Source organism: Triplophysa dalaica, chromosome 10, assembly GCF_015846415.1.
Source record: "Triplophysa dalaica isolate WHDGS20190420 chromosome 10, ASM1584641v1, whole genome shotgun sequence".
Taxonomy (NCBI): Eukaryota; Metazoa; Chordata; class Actinopteri; order Cypriniformes; family Nemacheilidae; genus Triplophysa; species Triplophysa dalaica.
In genome coordinates this window covers 20235149-20248283 of record NC_079551.1, presented here as the reverse complement: position 1 = coordinate 20248283, position 13135 = coordinate 20235149, and the positions used below count along the sequence as shown (strand labels likewise).

Here is a 13135-nt window from a genome sequence, read left to right as displayed (position 1 = left end):
CTCTCCCCCCCCATCAACTGCCTTTTTAGGTTCTATGCATTTGTTTCGACAGTGACATCACAAATTCGAATCAAAAAATATTTTACATTTATTCCAGGAATTTGTGCGCCAGCTTTGTTCGGTAAAAGTCCATGTGTTGCTCTTGAATCAGATTCATGATTCATAACATCAAGGACTTCTCCAAACACTTCTTCATTGGAAGACTTACGAAATGTGACTGTAACGACTGCTACATAACTATAAAAAAGTAAACTTCACCGAAAAACAAAAATGTTCCTCACCCTCGTTTCCAAACTCATTATTAAACCACGCTTTTTTTACACAACAAAGGTCATCCCTTTGCCGGGATTCTCCAGGGGGCTGTGGTTCTGACTTTCACAGGCGTGACCCAAATCCTCGGATGGTCAACTGGGTCTGGTTCAACACACACACTGTCTTGGATATTATGTTTATTTTTTGCTCCACCTTTTCTTCTGAAAAGGTGTTTTCAGCCAATCGAAATGCATGAATGCTTTGTGTCCTTTTTCACAGTGATTTTGATCCCCTTTTGTGAAGTGACCTGAGCTGTGTTCTAAAAAACCAGTCAGCCGCCTCACAATGTCTGCTGTCTAAAAAGGCAGCTGTTATCCCAAACTGTGGTTATATTGAAAGTGTCTATATTGTTTTGTGAGGCAGAGCTTTGGCCGTATTTAACCGACACAGTGCAGGGCAGCATCCTTAACGTAAAGGAATCTTAAGCGGTTAGAAATGTATTATATGGGCAACCAAAAGGGTTTGGTATTAGCATGTTGCTAGGCTATTAACATTTCTTAAAGGGAAGTTCATCCAAAAGACAAATTCTGTCATCATGTATTAACCCATATTGTTCAAAACCTGTTTATGCCTCTTTCGTCTGTGGAACACAAAAGAAGATATTTTAAGAAATGTCTTGGTAGTTTTGTGTTCATACAATGGAATTCAATTGGGGTCCAATGTTTCTTGGTTACCAACATTCTTCAAAACGTTTAATTTTTTTGATCTTTCATTCAGGTGCGAAATGACATGAGGTTGAAAAATGACAGAATTTTCATTTCTGGGTGAACCATCGCCATAAAAAAAGTAATTAGCTTACATTACATTACATTTAGTCATTTAGCAGACGCTTTTATCCAAAGCGACTTACAAAGAGTTAGGGAGCAACAAGCGATATGTCATACAGGAGCCATAATACATTAGGGGCCAATACAAAGTTACTGGTTTCAACTAAAGCTAGACCACTACCTGTTGAGAGAAAGTTTTTTTTTTTTTCATTTGTCTGTCAGGTATTCACAGAAGAATTGGGTTTTAAGTAGTTTTTTGAATGTTGTGAGAGATGTGGTTGACCGAAAAGAGTTAGGAAGAATTTTCCACAAGGAAGAAGTTGTGAAGCAGAATGAGCAGGAACGTGATTTACTGTCCTTATGAGAAGGCAGTACAAGACGCCGCTGGTTTGCTGAACGCAGGGATCTTGATGGGGTGTAGGAGTGCAGGAGAGTGTGAAAGTAAGCCGGTGCAGATCCAGTGATGGTCCTGTAGGCAAGCGTTAGTGACTTGAATCTGATACGGACTTCGACCGATAGCCAGCGGAGTGAGATGAAAAGGGGTGTCACATGAGCCCTTTTGGGCTGTTGGAAGACGAGGCGTGCTGCTGCGTTCTGAACCAGCTGGAGCGGTTTGATAGCCCTTGCAGGAAGAACAGCAAGGAGAGCATTTCAGTAGTCCAACCTTGAGATTACCAGGGCTTGGACAAGGAGTTGTGCCGCATGGTCAGTGAGATAGGGTCTCACCTTTCTAGTGTTGAATATGGCATATCGGCATGACCGTGTTGTCTTTGCAATGTGATCATTGAAGGACAGCTGTTCATCAAATATGACTCCGAGGTTCCTGGCTGTTTTGGAAGGAGTGATTGTGGTATTGCCAAGATGGATGTTGAGATTGTGTTGCACCATAGGGTGTGCCGGAAACACGAGTAATTCTGTTTTGGCAGGGTTCAGCTGGAGGTGATGCCCTTTCATCCAAGCTGAGATGACCTCAGGGCAAGCTGTAATGTGAGCTGCTACAGTGGCATCGTCTGGGTGAAACGAGATGTATATCTGGGTGTCGTCAGCATAACAGTGATACGAGAAGCCATGTGCCTGTATGATGGGTCCCAAGGATGTCGTATGGATGGGAAAAAGCAGTGGTCCAAGCATCGATCCCTGAGGGACCCCAGTGATCATGTGGTGAGCAGTGGACAACGAGCCCCTCCATGACACCCTGAAGGATCTGTTGGAGAGGTAGGATTTGAACCAGCGAAGAGGGGAGCCTGAGATTCCTAGTGATGACAAGGTTGCTAGCAGTATCTGGTGATTGACAGTGTCAAACGCTGCAGATAAATCTAGCAGAATCAGGACCGAGGATTTAGAATCCGCCTTGACTAGCCGCTGCTAACTGCTAACCGATAGCAGTGCAGTCTCAGTGGAGTGGTTCGTTTTGAAGCCAGACTGCTTGACATCCAGTAGTTTGTTCTGGGATAGGTAGGAAGACACCTGGTTGAACAGCTGCCCTTTCAAGTGTTTTTGCAATAAATGGGAGGAGAGAGACAGGTCTGTAACTGTCGGGAGTAGAGGGGTCCAATGAGGGTTTCTTCAGTAGGGGCGTGACCTGGGCCTGTTTGAATGTGGATGTAAAAGTGCCGGTGAGCAGGGAGGTCTTGATGATGTGTGAGAGTGCAGGTGTCAGTGTGCTGGATATGGCCTGAAGGAGATCGGAGGGGATTGGGTCAAGGGGACAGGTGGTGGGGTGGCTGGAGAGAAGTCTTATTACTTCAGTGTCTGTCAGTGGGGTGAAAGAGGAGAGTTTGATGGTTGAAGTGTGGGAGGTGTGTACCAAGCTCTGAGGTACCGAAAATTGTTTGCTGATGGATGATGTTTTCTCAGTGAAAAATACAGCGAAGTCTTCCGCAGTCAAAGATGAAGTGGGAGGGGGAGGAGGGGGGCAAAGAAGAGAGTTAAATGTCTTGAAAAGCTGTCGAGTGTTAGGTGCATTGCTCACCTTGGTGGCTTAGCAACATGCTAATACCATAATAACTGCTGAAGAAATATAGCAAACTAAAATTGAAGGAAATATTGCCCTTTAGTTGCCTATTTTCTTTTTAATGGTTTTTGAATGTTATTTTCTTTTCACTCCAGCATCTTTCTGAATGTTTTCCAAAGCTTGTTGCAATGCATTCTGGGAACGCTTCAGAGCACATAGGGATGCTGGAATGCTGCCTTTGATTTTGGCAAACGGGTTCTATGCCTGATCCAAGTCTATTCTATAGTCCGATAGGAATATCTTCTAGCTGCAGTACGACCAGTAAAGCGACTTGGCAACTTGAGAAGTTACGGCATGTACCCTTAAGCAGTGGTTTTCAATCCTGAGCCTGGGGACCCACCACTCTACACATTTTGCATATCTCTTTTAAATGACACAGTTAGTTCAATTCATAGATGTCTCACTTAATGAGCTGATGATTTGAGTCAGGTGTGTTAGATAAGGGAGACATTGAAAATGTGCAGAGTGGTGGGTCCCCAGGCTCAGGATTGAAAACCACTGCCCTAAAGCACCATGATTTCATTGGTTGTTTGGAACAGGCGTCATGTCAGGATTGCGATCTACGATGCCTCAAAAATCCCTCTTCACAAAAAGCCTGGATCACTTGGAGACGTTTCGCAACAGACCCGAGATTTTTTCAGTGTGTTCTGCAACAAGACCCAAAACACGTTTTACAATGGAAAAATCGGGTCCAGGATAAGTCTGAAAGAGAAAACTCTTCTCCCTGTATGGAAATCCACCCCCAGTTTCCTTTACTTTCTTCAGCTGTTAGATTAGTTTCTGAATAGCACAGCTGCGCTCCTACCTGCCATCGCGTGAACCGAGCGTCACCTCATAATCGGTTCCAGTGCGGCATCCTGGGGCAGTACAAAGTCAGAAAATAACTTGAAAAACGCTAATCATCCATAACTGCCCCCCCCGTATGTCACAGTAAAAATAAAGAGACCATCGGGCGAAACATAAATGATTCATCAAGGGCTTTTGCTCATTTGCGCTCTTGTTTTCCATCAGTTTACAGCATCTTTTTAGTCCTTCCTGTACGGGTGGAATCATGTCAGTGGCAGGCAGACGGCTCCACTTTTTTGTTGCTCCATGGATGAACAAAGACAATCCAGCTGTGTTGTCAAAAGATCTTTCTCGCTCTTTCTCTCTCTTCTATTTGTTTCTCACCAGCCCTCTCTTTTGCAATGCAGTTAACACACAGTCTTCTCGACTTGGCAATAAATTCTGTCAGACTTAATAAAAGGCTACATCTTTCACGTGGCGTGTGGCTGTTGCGAGGCTCGTGTTGAGTTGAAGAGACACACCTGTCTTAAACCAACCTAAGACAATGACCTTTCACCTGCTCTCGCTTTGCTTTAAAATAACTGAATGTATTTACTACGTGACCTTGAATGGGTCAATATCATGAGAAAGAGCGCTTTCCTTTGTTGAAATGAAATTTGTACTCTTTACAGACTTCACAGTTCTCAATATGTAATGTTTGTTAAAACAACTAGTGCTCAAGCTATTTCGACTTGACCCCCTATGGGCTACAGCTCATCCAGAAAATATTTGAAAACAATAATTTCATTTACAGTAAATATGTTCTTCGTCCTCGCTAGCCATTTCCTAAAGCTCAAAACTTAACATAATGGTCTGATTTACAACCTTACATTAACTACTAGTTTTTCTCCCTAATTGTATACGTAAGTTTGGTCTATATTTGTAATAATTACAAAACGTGTCATGCAAATAATTGCTTATTATATATAAATGTATTCAAATTATGTATACGCTACTGTACAAAAGTCTTTGGGGCGCTCATTTTTTTTTATTCCGCAAATTGGTTTTAAGCCAGTAAATTGTGTATTTTGACTCGCATGCACGATTTTCGCCTCAATCTTGTCTTCGTGTCAGTTGAAAAATTGCAACTCAAGGGGAATATTCATGCGAAGAGCTTATTGACACTTAAGGTTTGACACGTATGGATGCTTGAAAACACTCCCCATCATGGAATATTTTTATTCGCAAGAGTTCCGTGTAAAACAGTAATCTAGAGATAGGAATGCAATGGTTCTTTTTTGGTATGTACACACCATAATCATTTTGGAAATCCTTAGTTTTGACAAATTTATCCTCTTTTTTTTCCAAATCCATTTTTAGTGTAGATGGAGGGCCCAAACAGACAAAAAAAGATGCATTTCAATAATGCACTTTTCATTTCATTAACTTTCATGCATAGCATGCTAATGTTGCAGCCCGGATACGGAAGTTCATGTGAGGAAAAAATAAATTTTGCAGTGTTAAAAGATTAGAAGTTTGGTAAACTCTGACTTGCGAATTTGTATCACGTGACCATGTATGACCAATAGAAGGTTGACATGTCACGGCATAAACTAATCTCATTTTGTTCAATACAGTTTCAAAATAATAACCTGTGCAAATTCATTGCCATCCACCAAACAATCAAAACGTCCTAGCATGGTGACCTGTGAATGGACAAGTAGCATTTTTTGGGGGGGGGATCTGAGGTGCAAAAACCAGCCCCTTCAAACATAAAACCATCATATGACATGTAAGCAATGCGATCATTAACATATGATGGGACAAAATTACATTTGCCCATTTATTTTACTACCCAAGTAGTGAAATTCCAACATCCAACCGCAGAAGTCGTTTACATAAACAAGCCTTTAAATGTATAGTCACAAAAACAGATTGTTCCTTACCAAGGGGTAAAAGTTGGTCATGTACAACCTAAAAAACATTGTTCCTGTGCTGTTGGCCTTCTACACAGTGTGCTTCAGGACCTTTTATGATGCATAGCGTTTGTTTGTGCGCCTAGCTATCGGAAAGATTAATTATGGAGGTTCGTTTTGCAATGATGGATGATAGAGCTTCGTCACAGAATTATATGAAAAATGGTTAAGCACCGTTGTTTTCTGTGACATTTCTAGACCATTGGTAATGAGTCCCGAACTGACGCGTTGTGTTTTTGTGCGGTTTCCGATATGGCTGACACAATGCAGAAATAATTGCAAACCTTGCAGATACTTAGTACACAGAAAAAATAGTTGAAAAACACCCAATTAGTCCCCAAAGTTCCTCATTAGCAGACAATAATTGCTTAATTACTCATTGAACCATGGCTTTTTTTGAGTTTCAGTTGCACATTATGAATAGTCTTGGGGAAAAGGAATTGTTTACAAAGATGTCGCAAATAAATAAAGGGAGCTCCGTGCAGCTATACAACCAGCCCTGTGGAGATATAAGGACGTGTTGGCATTGAAAAATTGAATGTTTTGTTCTCCAATGCTCCTACCTGTCAGCCGCCTTGTCACTTGTCATGCCAAAACTCTCTCGGCTCGCTCTCAATCTTTCTCTCTCTCGAACCGTCTCTTTCCCTGGCAGTACGTCATTGAGATGTCCTCGGATGGAAAGAAATGGAGCGTGGATGCTTAGTTCTTCATCTCCCAAGCGTTTGCATCCACATCATCTTTGGGACAGAGAAACAGCTAGCTCGTAATGACCTGACACTCGGAAGTACAGCGGTATGGCAATTTATGTCTGAGAAAGAGAAAACAAACAAGCTAGAGTGTGATGTGGGTTTGAGGCTGGAGGAAAGATGGGAAGTTAACATCACAACTCTCTTTACAAGCTGAGGTAGAAAATGTATTTTTTGCTGATTAGTGGTCCCCTAGGAGAGCTGAACGTAAGAGTGGGGGTAAATACAATATCGCTTCAGTAACCTTAAAAGACTTTTAGTTCCTGACTCGGGCTGTTTTCCGATTTGTAGCATTAGTCTTTGGGTGAGCTCCTTCAATCTGGTGCAAAGGAAATATTGAGAGCTCATTGGAAGACGTGCTCAGTTCACAGGAGCCCAGAGTGTTTGACATGATTGCTTTGAGGGGAACTTCTCACACACGTCTTACAAAAGCATTCATGTTGTGGTTACTGATTATAAGGTTCTTGTATTTCAAATACATCCCTGCCAGACAAACCAGGTCAAGCTAACATAAGGTGAACACAGTTTGTGAGGCATAGCTCAAGGTGGTCTACCAAAGCAGACTGGTCCGACTGGTCCAGCTTGCAACCATGTAACCAATTAGTACACTAAATTTAACTTCACGACGAAATCCGACCTGTGATTTTTTTTTGTCATTTATGACACAATGCTTCCTCTCATTGAGAAGTTTTGTAGGTTTTGCACATTTTTACTGTTATGAAGTAGAGGACGCTGTTACACTTTTTCTGAAAGTACAGAAGATGGGGAACATCTCCAGTTTTAAGATTGTCGGATACAAACGTGAAATAATGTGTTTTAATCATTGTTCTAAAGCAGATCTTTGGGCAAAGCTTTTATTTTTATTTTTGAAGAAACCTACATTTGAGGAATGCAGAGCTTTGTTCTTTCATTTAATATACAATATTATATTTTCACAATATCTTCTGGGAGTTTGCAAGTTTTGTAAAAATCATAAAAATCAAATTAAAATAAATTTTATAATAGTATTGACTTTTGATTGATCGCTGCCGAACCACATAACAGATGAGTAATGCATTGGTGGACAAACAACACAAGCTAAAGGCAAATCAACAGATGAACCAAATCTGAACAAAGATCCGAACGCCCCTGGGGGTGCATGTTGGTGAGGGGAATCTCTCAGCAAACACACAGACAAAAGTATGACTCTTCGAATATCCATGGTGACCGGTCACTGTCCCTTCAGAATGTTCAGGCTGATCTCACAGAGTGAATTTCTCCTAATTTAAAAGAAAGACGCCATAGCAACCAAAGTTTCACATTCTAGACATCCAGGGGTTCAGTACAGAACACTATGTTCCACTAAATATCCACATTTCAAATATTAGAGAATAGTTTGGACAACGTTTATATACACTTACAGATGTAAACATACAGTGTATTTTTGGAATAACCCTTCAATTTGATTTTGAATTTAGGGCTGTCTCCTCAAGATTAGATTAGAGTAGATTAGATTCAACTTTATTGTCATTACACATATACAAGTACAGTGTAACGAAATGTAGTTTAGGTCTAACCAGAAGTGCAATTAGCAAGTGCAGGATATACAGTGTGAATAAATACAGAATAGAATATTAAGAAAATACTTTACAATGGGCATGTACTATGAAAATATGACAGTCGGTATGTACTATGATCTATATAAACAGAAGGCTACATACTGTGAACATTAATGTACAGGTGGTTATGAACAGATAACAATATAGACTATACAATAGTGCAAGTGACTTGAATGTGCATTAGTTACAGAGATTAGCTATTAAAGTTACAGTGCAGTAGATGAGTTGATGCGGTTATTAAAGGTACGGTGCAGTACATGAGTTAATGCAGATATTGAAGTTATAGTGCAATACATGAGTAGATGCAGTTATACATTTACAGTGCAGTAGATGAGTTGACGCGGTTAATTAAAGGTACGGTGCAGTACATGAGTTAATGCAGATATTGAAGTTATAGTGCAATACATGAGTAGATGCAGTTATACATTTACAGTGCAGTAGATGAGTTGATGCGGTTATTAAAGGTACGGTGCAGTACATGAGTTAATGCAGATATTGAAGTTATAGTGCAATACATGAGTAGATGCAGTTATACATTTACAGTGCAGTAGATGAGTTAGTGCAGTTATTGAAGTTACAGTGCAGTAGATGCGTTAATGCGGTTATTAAGGTTACAGTGCAGTAGATGAGTTAGTGCACTTATTGAAGTTACAGTGCAGTAGATGCGTTAATGCGGTTATTAAGGTTACAGTGCAGTAGATGAGTTAGTGCACTTATTGAAGTTACAGTGCAGTAGATGCGTTAATGCGGTTATTAAGGTTACAGTGCAGTAGATGAGTTAGTGCACTTATTGAAGTTACAGTGCAGTAGATGCTTTAATGCGGTTATTAAGGTTACAGTGCAGTAGATGAGTTAGTGCAGTTATTGAAGTTACAGTGCAGTAGATGCGTTAATGCGGTTCTTAAGGTTACAGTGCAGTAGATGAGTTAATGCAATAGATGAGTTACAGTGCAGTAGAGAAGTTGGTGAAGTTATTGAAGTTACAGTGCAGTAGATGAGGTAATGCAGTTATGAAAGTTACAGTGCAGTAGATGAGGTTCAAGAGAGTTTCATATGTGTATAATATATATATATATATATATATATATATATATATACAGTTGTGTTCAAAATTATTCAACCCCCAATGCTGCAAATGGTTTTAGGGAATTTACTGTACATTTGTAATTGTATTCAGAATGAAATCCTACAAGGACTTCTTAAAGAACCATATGCAACTAAAATGACATCAATTAGTTATGTAATACAGTAGTAAATGTTTCTTTTGTGAATTCTTCATTGACATAATTATTCAACCCCTTAAAGACTACGACTCTGAAGAACAGAGGTTCAATGAAGTGTTTTCAATCAGGTATTGAAAACACCTGTGGATATCAGGGAGCAGCAATAAAGCAATAAAGCAATTAGGCAGCTTTAAAATGACTGTGATACTCAGCTCCTAGACATTTAATGGTGTGGTTACAAACATGGTGAGGTCAAGAGAATGGTCCAGGATGACAAGAGAACAGGTGATTACTCTTCACAGGAAGGGCAATGGCTATAAGAAGATTGCAAAGATGTTAAACATACCAAGAGACACCATAGGAAGCATCATTCGCAAATTCAAGGCAAAGGGCACTGTTGAAACGCTACCTGGTCGTGGCAGAAAGAAGATGCTGACCTCGACTGCTGTGCGCTACCTGAAGCGTAGAGTGGAGAAAAGTCCCCGTGTGACTGCTGAGGAACCGAAAAAAGATTTGTCAGATGTGGGTACTGAAGTTTCTGCTCAGACAATACGGCGCACCCTGCGTAATGAAGGCCTCCATGCCAGAACTCCCAGGCGCACCCCCTTGCTGTCCCCAAAGAATAAGAAGAGTCGACTGCAGTGTGCCAAAAGTCATGTGGACAAACCACAGAAGTTTTAGGATAGTGTTCTGTGGACTGATGAAACAAAATTAGAACTGTTTGGGGCCCATGGATCAACGCTATGTTTGGAGGAGGAAGAACAAGGCCTATGAAGAAAAGAACACCTTGCCTACTGTGAAGCATGGCGGGGGGTCAATCATGCTTTGGGGCTGTTTTGCTTCTGCATGTACTGGGAAGCTTCAGCGTGTGCAAGGTACCATGAATTCTCTTCAGTACCAGGAGATATTGGATGACAATGTGATGCAGTCCGTCACAAACCTGAGGCTTGGAAGACGTTGGACCTTTCAACAGGACAATGATCCCAAGCATACCTCCAAGTCCACTAGAGCATGGATGCAGATTAAAGGCTGGAACATTTAGTGGCCATCGCAGTCACCAGACTTAAATCCGATTGAGAACCTCTGGTGGGACTTAAAGAAAGCAGTTGCAGTGCGCAAGCCTAAGAATGTGACTGAACTGGAGGCTTTTACCCATGATGAATGGGCGAAGATACCCGTAGATCGCTGCAAGACACTTGTGTCAAGCTATGCTTCACGTTTAAAAGCTGTTATAACTGTAAAAGGATGTTGTACCAAGTAGTAAGATTGAATGTCACTTGGGGGTTGAATAAAACTGATAATGATGTGAGCTCACAAAAGACATTTGTGGTTATTTCATCATAAATGTTATGTTATATTTGTCTGACCTACACGTGCCTCTTTGATTTAATTGTAAGCAGAATGACTGAATGATCATAGTCAATGTCAAACCGACCAAAACAATCAATTTCAGTGGGGGTTGAATAATTTTGAACACAACTGTATATATATTTGTTCTTAATATTTAGAGAATTTGAAGATTTTAATTTATATGACGTGTGGCGAACCCGAAGATTACTGAAGAGACATTCACCAAGGTACTGTACCTTAAAGTGAGGGAGGATTTAGTTTTAGTGTTGTGTTCCGGTGGTTTATGTGCGTGGTTGTTTTTGTCCTCACTCGCGGTTTAGAGTGGAGCGTAAAGCTGTCTCGACGCATCTTCATCTCTTGTCTCCTTATTTATTATACTCCAGAATTGGTGACCCCAACGTGAGTGGGATACGGCTGAATTATGTCACACCACGACGGTAGTGAAAATGCTGCTGCTAGCGGCGCGGCTAATGTCGGAGCTACCTGCGCCGCCACCGTCAAATTACCTGACATTTGGCAGCACAACCCACGGCCGTGGTTTCAACACATCATGCCTTGACGACAGCCAGGGCTATGGCGCTATAAGAGGCTCCTCCGGTTGACGGCAAATACAACGCACTCAAAACGTTCTTGTTGAAACTTTTTGAACTGTCGGAGCTGGAGAAAGCAGACCGCCTGCTGTCTCTGAATGGCCTTGGCGACAGCAAGCCGTCCGATTTAATGGAGAGGATGTTAGCTGTTCTGGGCGCGGCTGATCCCTCGTTCTTTTTTCGCTCACATTTTTCTGCGGCAGCTTCAGGTACCCGTGCGTACCGCGCTGGCCAGTTCAACCCTCTCTTCCTCCTCGTCAACCGACAGCACTTTGTCCATGCACTGTTGCCTCCCCAGCACATGTCTGCCCCGCTTGGCTCCCCGGAGCACGACCTGGACACTGCAGCTGCCGTGACGCCCCTCCAACAGCGTGAGGACGGGTGGTGTTATTACCATTACAGGTTTGGGGCCAAGGCCAAGCAGTGTCGCCAGCCTTGCAGTTTTAGAGCCCTGGGAAAAGCCAGGGCCGGCGCTCATTAACAGCTATGGACGATGGCCGTGACTGCAAGCTGTTTTTCATCACTGACACCTTGTCGCCCAGTGGCTGCTGGTCGATTCTGGGGCTCAACGCACCATCCTGCCCGCGACGCCTGTAGACACTATGGCTGGGGGGCATGGCCCCCCGATGGATGCCGCCAACAGCACACCCATTCGTACCTATGGCACGAGGTATGTGGAAGTGTGTTTCGGCGGGTGGCGTTTCGGCTGGGATTTCGTAATGGCCGCTGTATCTACGTCGCTCCTGGGGGCGGATTTCCTCTGTGCTTACAGACTGTTGGTGGATGTTACAAACTGCCGCCTTATCAACGCCCTGTCTTTTGCTTCGTACCCCTGCACGCTAGGAGGGGTGGGGGCGCTTTGTCTGTCGAACACACTTGCCACCGGGGACTTGTATCAACGCCTGCTTGCTGAGTTCCCTGACATCACCACTCCCATGTTTTCATCGGTGGTGGCTAAGCATGGCGTGGAGCACTACATCACCACGGTTGGCCCCCCAGTCTATGCTCGAGCCCGGCGCCTCGACTCTGCCAAGCTCGTGATCGGCAGGGAGGAGTTCGCTACCATGGAGCACCTCTGCATCGTGCACCGCTCTAACAGCCCGTGGGCCTCCCCCCTACACATGGTGACCAAGGCTGATTGCGATTGGCGTCCCTGTGATGATTTCCGTCGCCTGAACAACGCCACCACCCCCGACCGATACCCAGTGCCGCACATACAGGATTTCTCTGCCCACCTAGCTGGCGCCAACATCTTTTCGAAGGCGGACCTTGTGCGCGGTTACCACCAGGTGCCTGTCCACCCACGGGATGTCCCCAAGACAGCAGTCATCACACCCTTTGTCCTTTTCGAATTCCTGCCGATGCCTTTCAGCCTCAAGGGTGCAGCGCAGACGTTTCAGTGCCTTATGGACTCTGTGCTGAGGGACATGCCTTTCCTATTTGTTTACTTGGACGACATTCTCGTAGCCAGCCCGTCCGCAAACGCCCACCTGACACATCTCAGGCAGGTATTCGGCCGGCTCAATGAGCATGGTCTCATTCTCAACCCGGCTAAGTGTGAGTTTGGCCGGTCGTCCATTACTTTCCTCGGCCACAACGTCACCCCGCAAGGGGCCGTTCCCCTCCCTGCCAAGGTGGACACCATCGCCAGTTTCCCACGCCCACGGACTGTGAAGTCTTTGCTGGAGTTTCTGGGTATGGTAAACTTCTACAACCGTTTCCTTCCCCATGCGGCCCAACTCATGCGACCCTTATACGACGCCTTGCGGGGTGGGAGGCCGGCGGACAGAGATG

At 43.3% G+C, this 13135-nt stretch overlaps 1 protein-coding gene and 1 pseudogene across 4 annotated transcripts in view; both read right to left on the bottom strand.

Moving 5' to 3' along the window:
* dag1 (dystroglycan 1) overlaps positions 1 to 13135 on the bottom strand; it is a 363385-nt gene that overhangs the window by 122702 nt on the left and 227548 nt on the right. For 3 of the 4 annotated variants that reach the window (XM_056759078.1, XM_056759081.1, XM_056759080.1), the window contains one exon: positions 6398 to 6642. The exons of the other annotated variant lie outside the window; for it this stretch is intronic. The gene's annotated coding sequence lies outside the window, so the exon portion shown is untranslated. The remainder of the gene's footprint in view (positions 1 to 6397; positions 6643 to 13135) is intronic. 4 annotated transcript variants of the gene reach the window in all.
* Positions 1476 to 11958, bottom strand: LOC130430685 (uncharacterized; annotated as a pseudogene).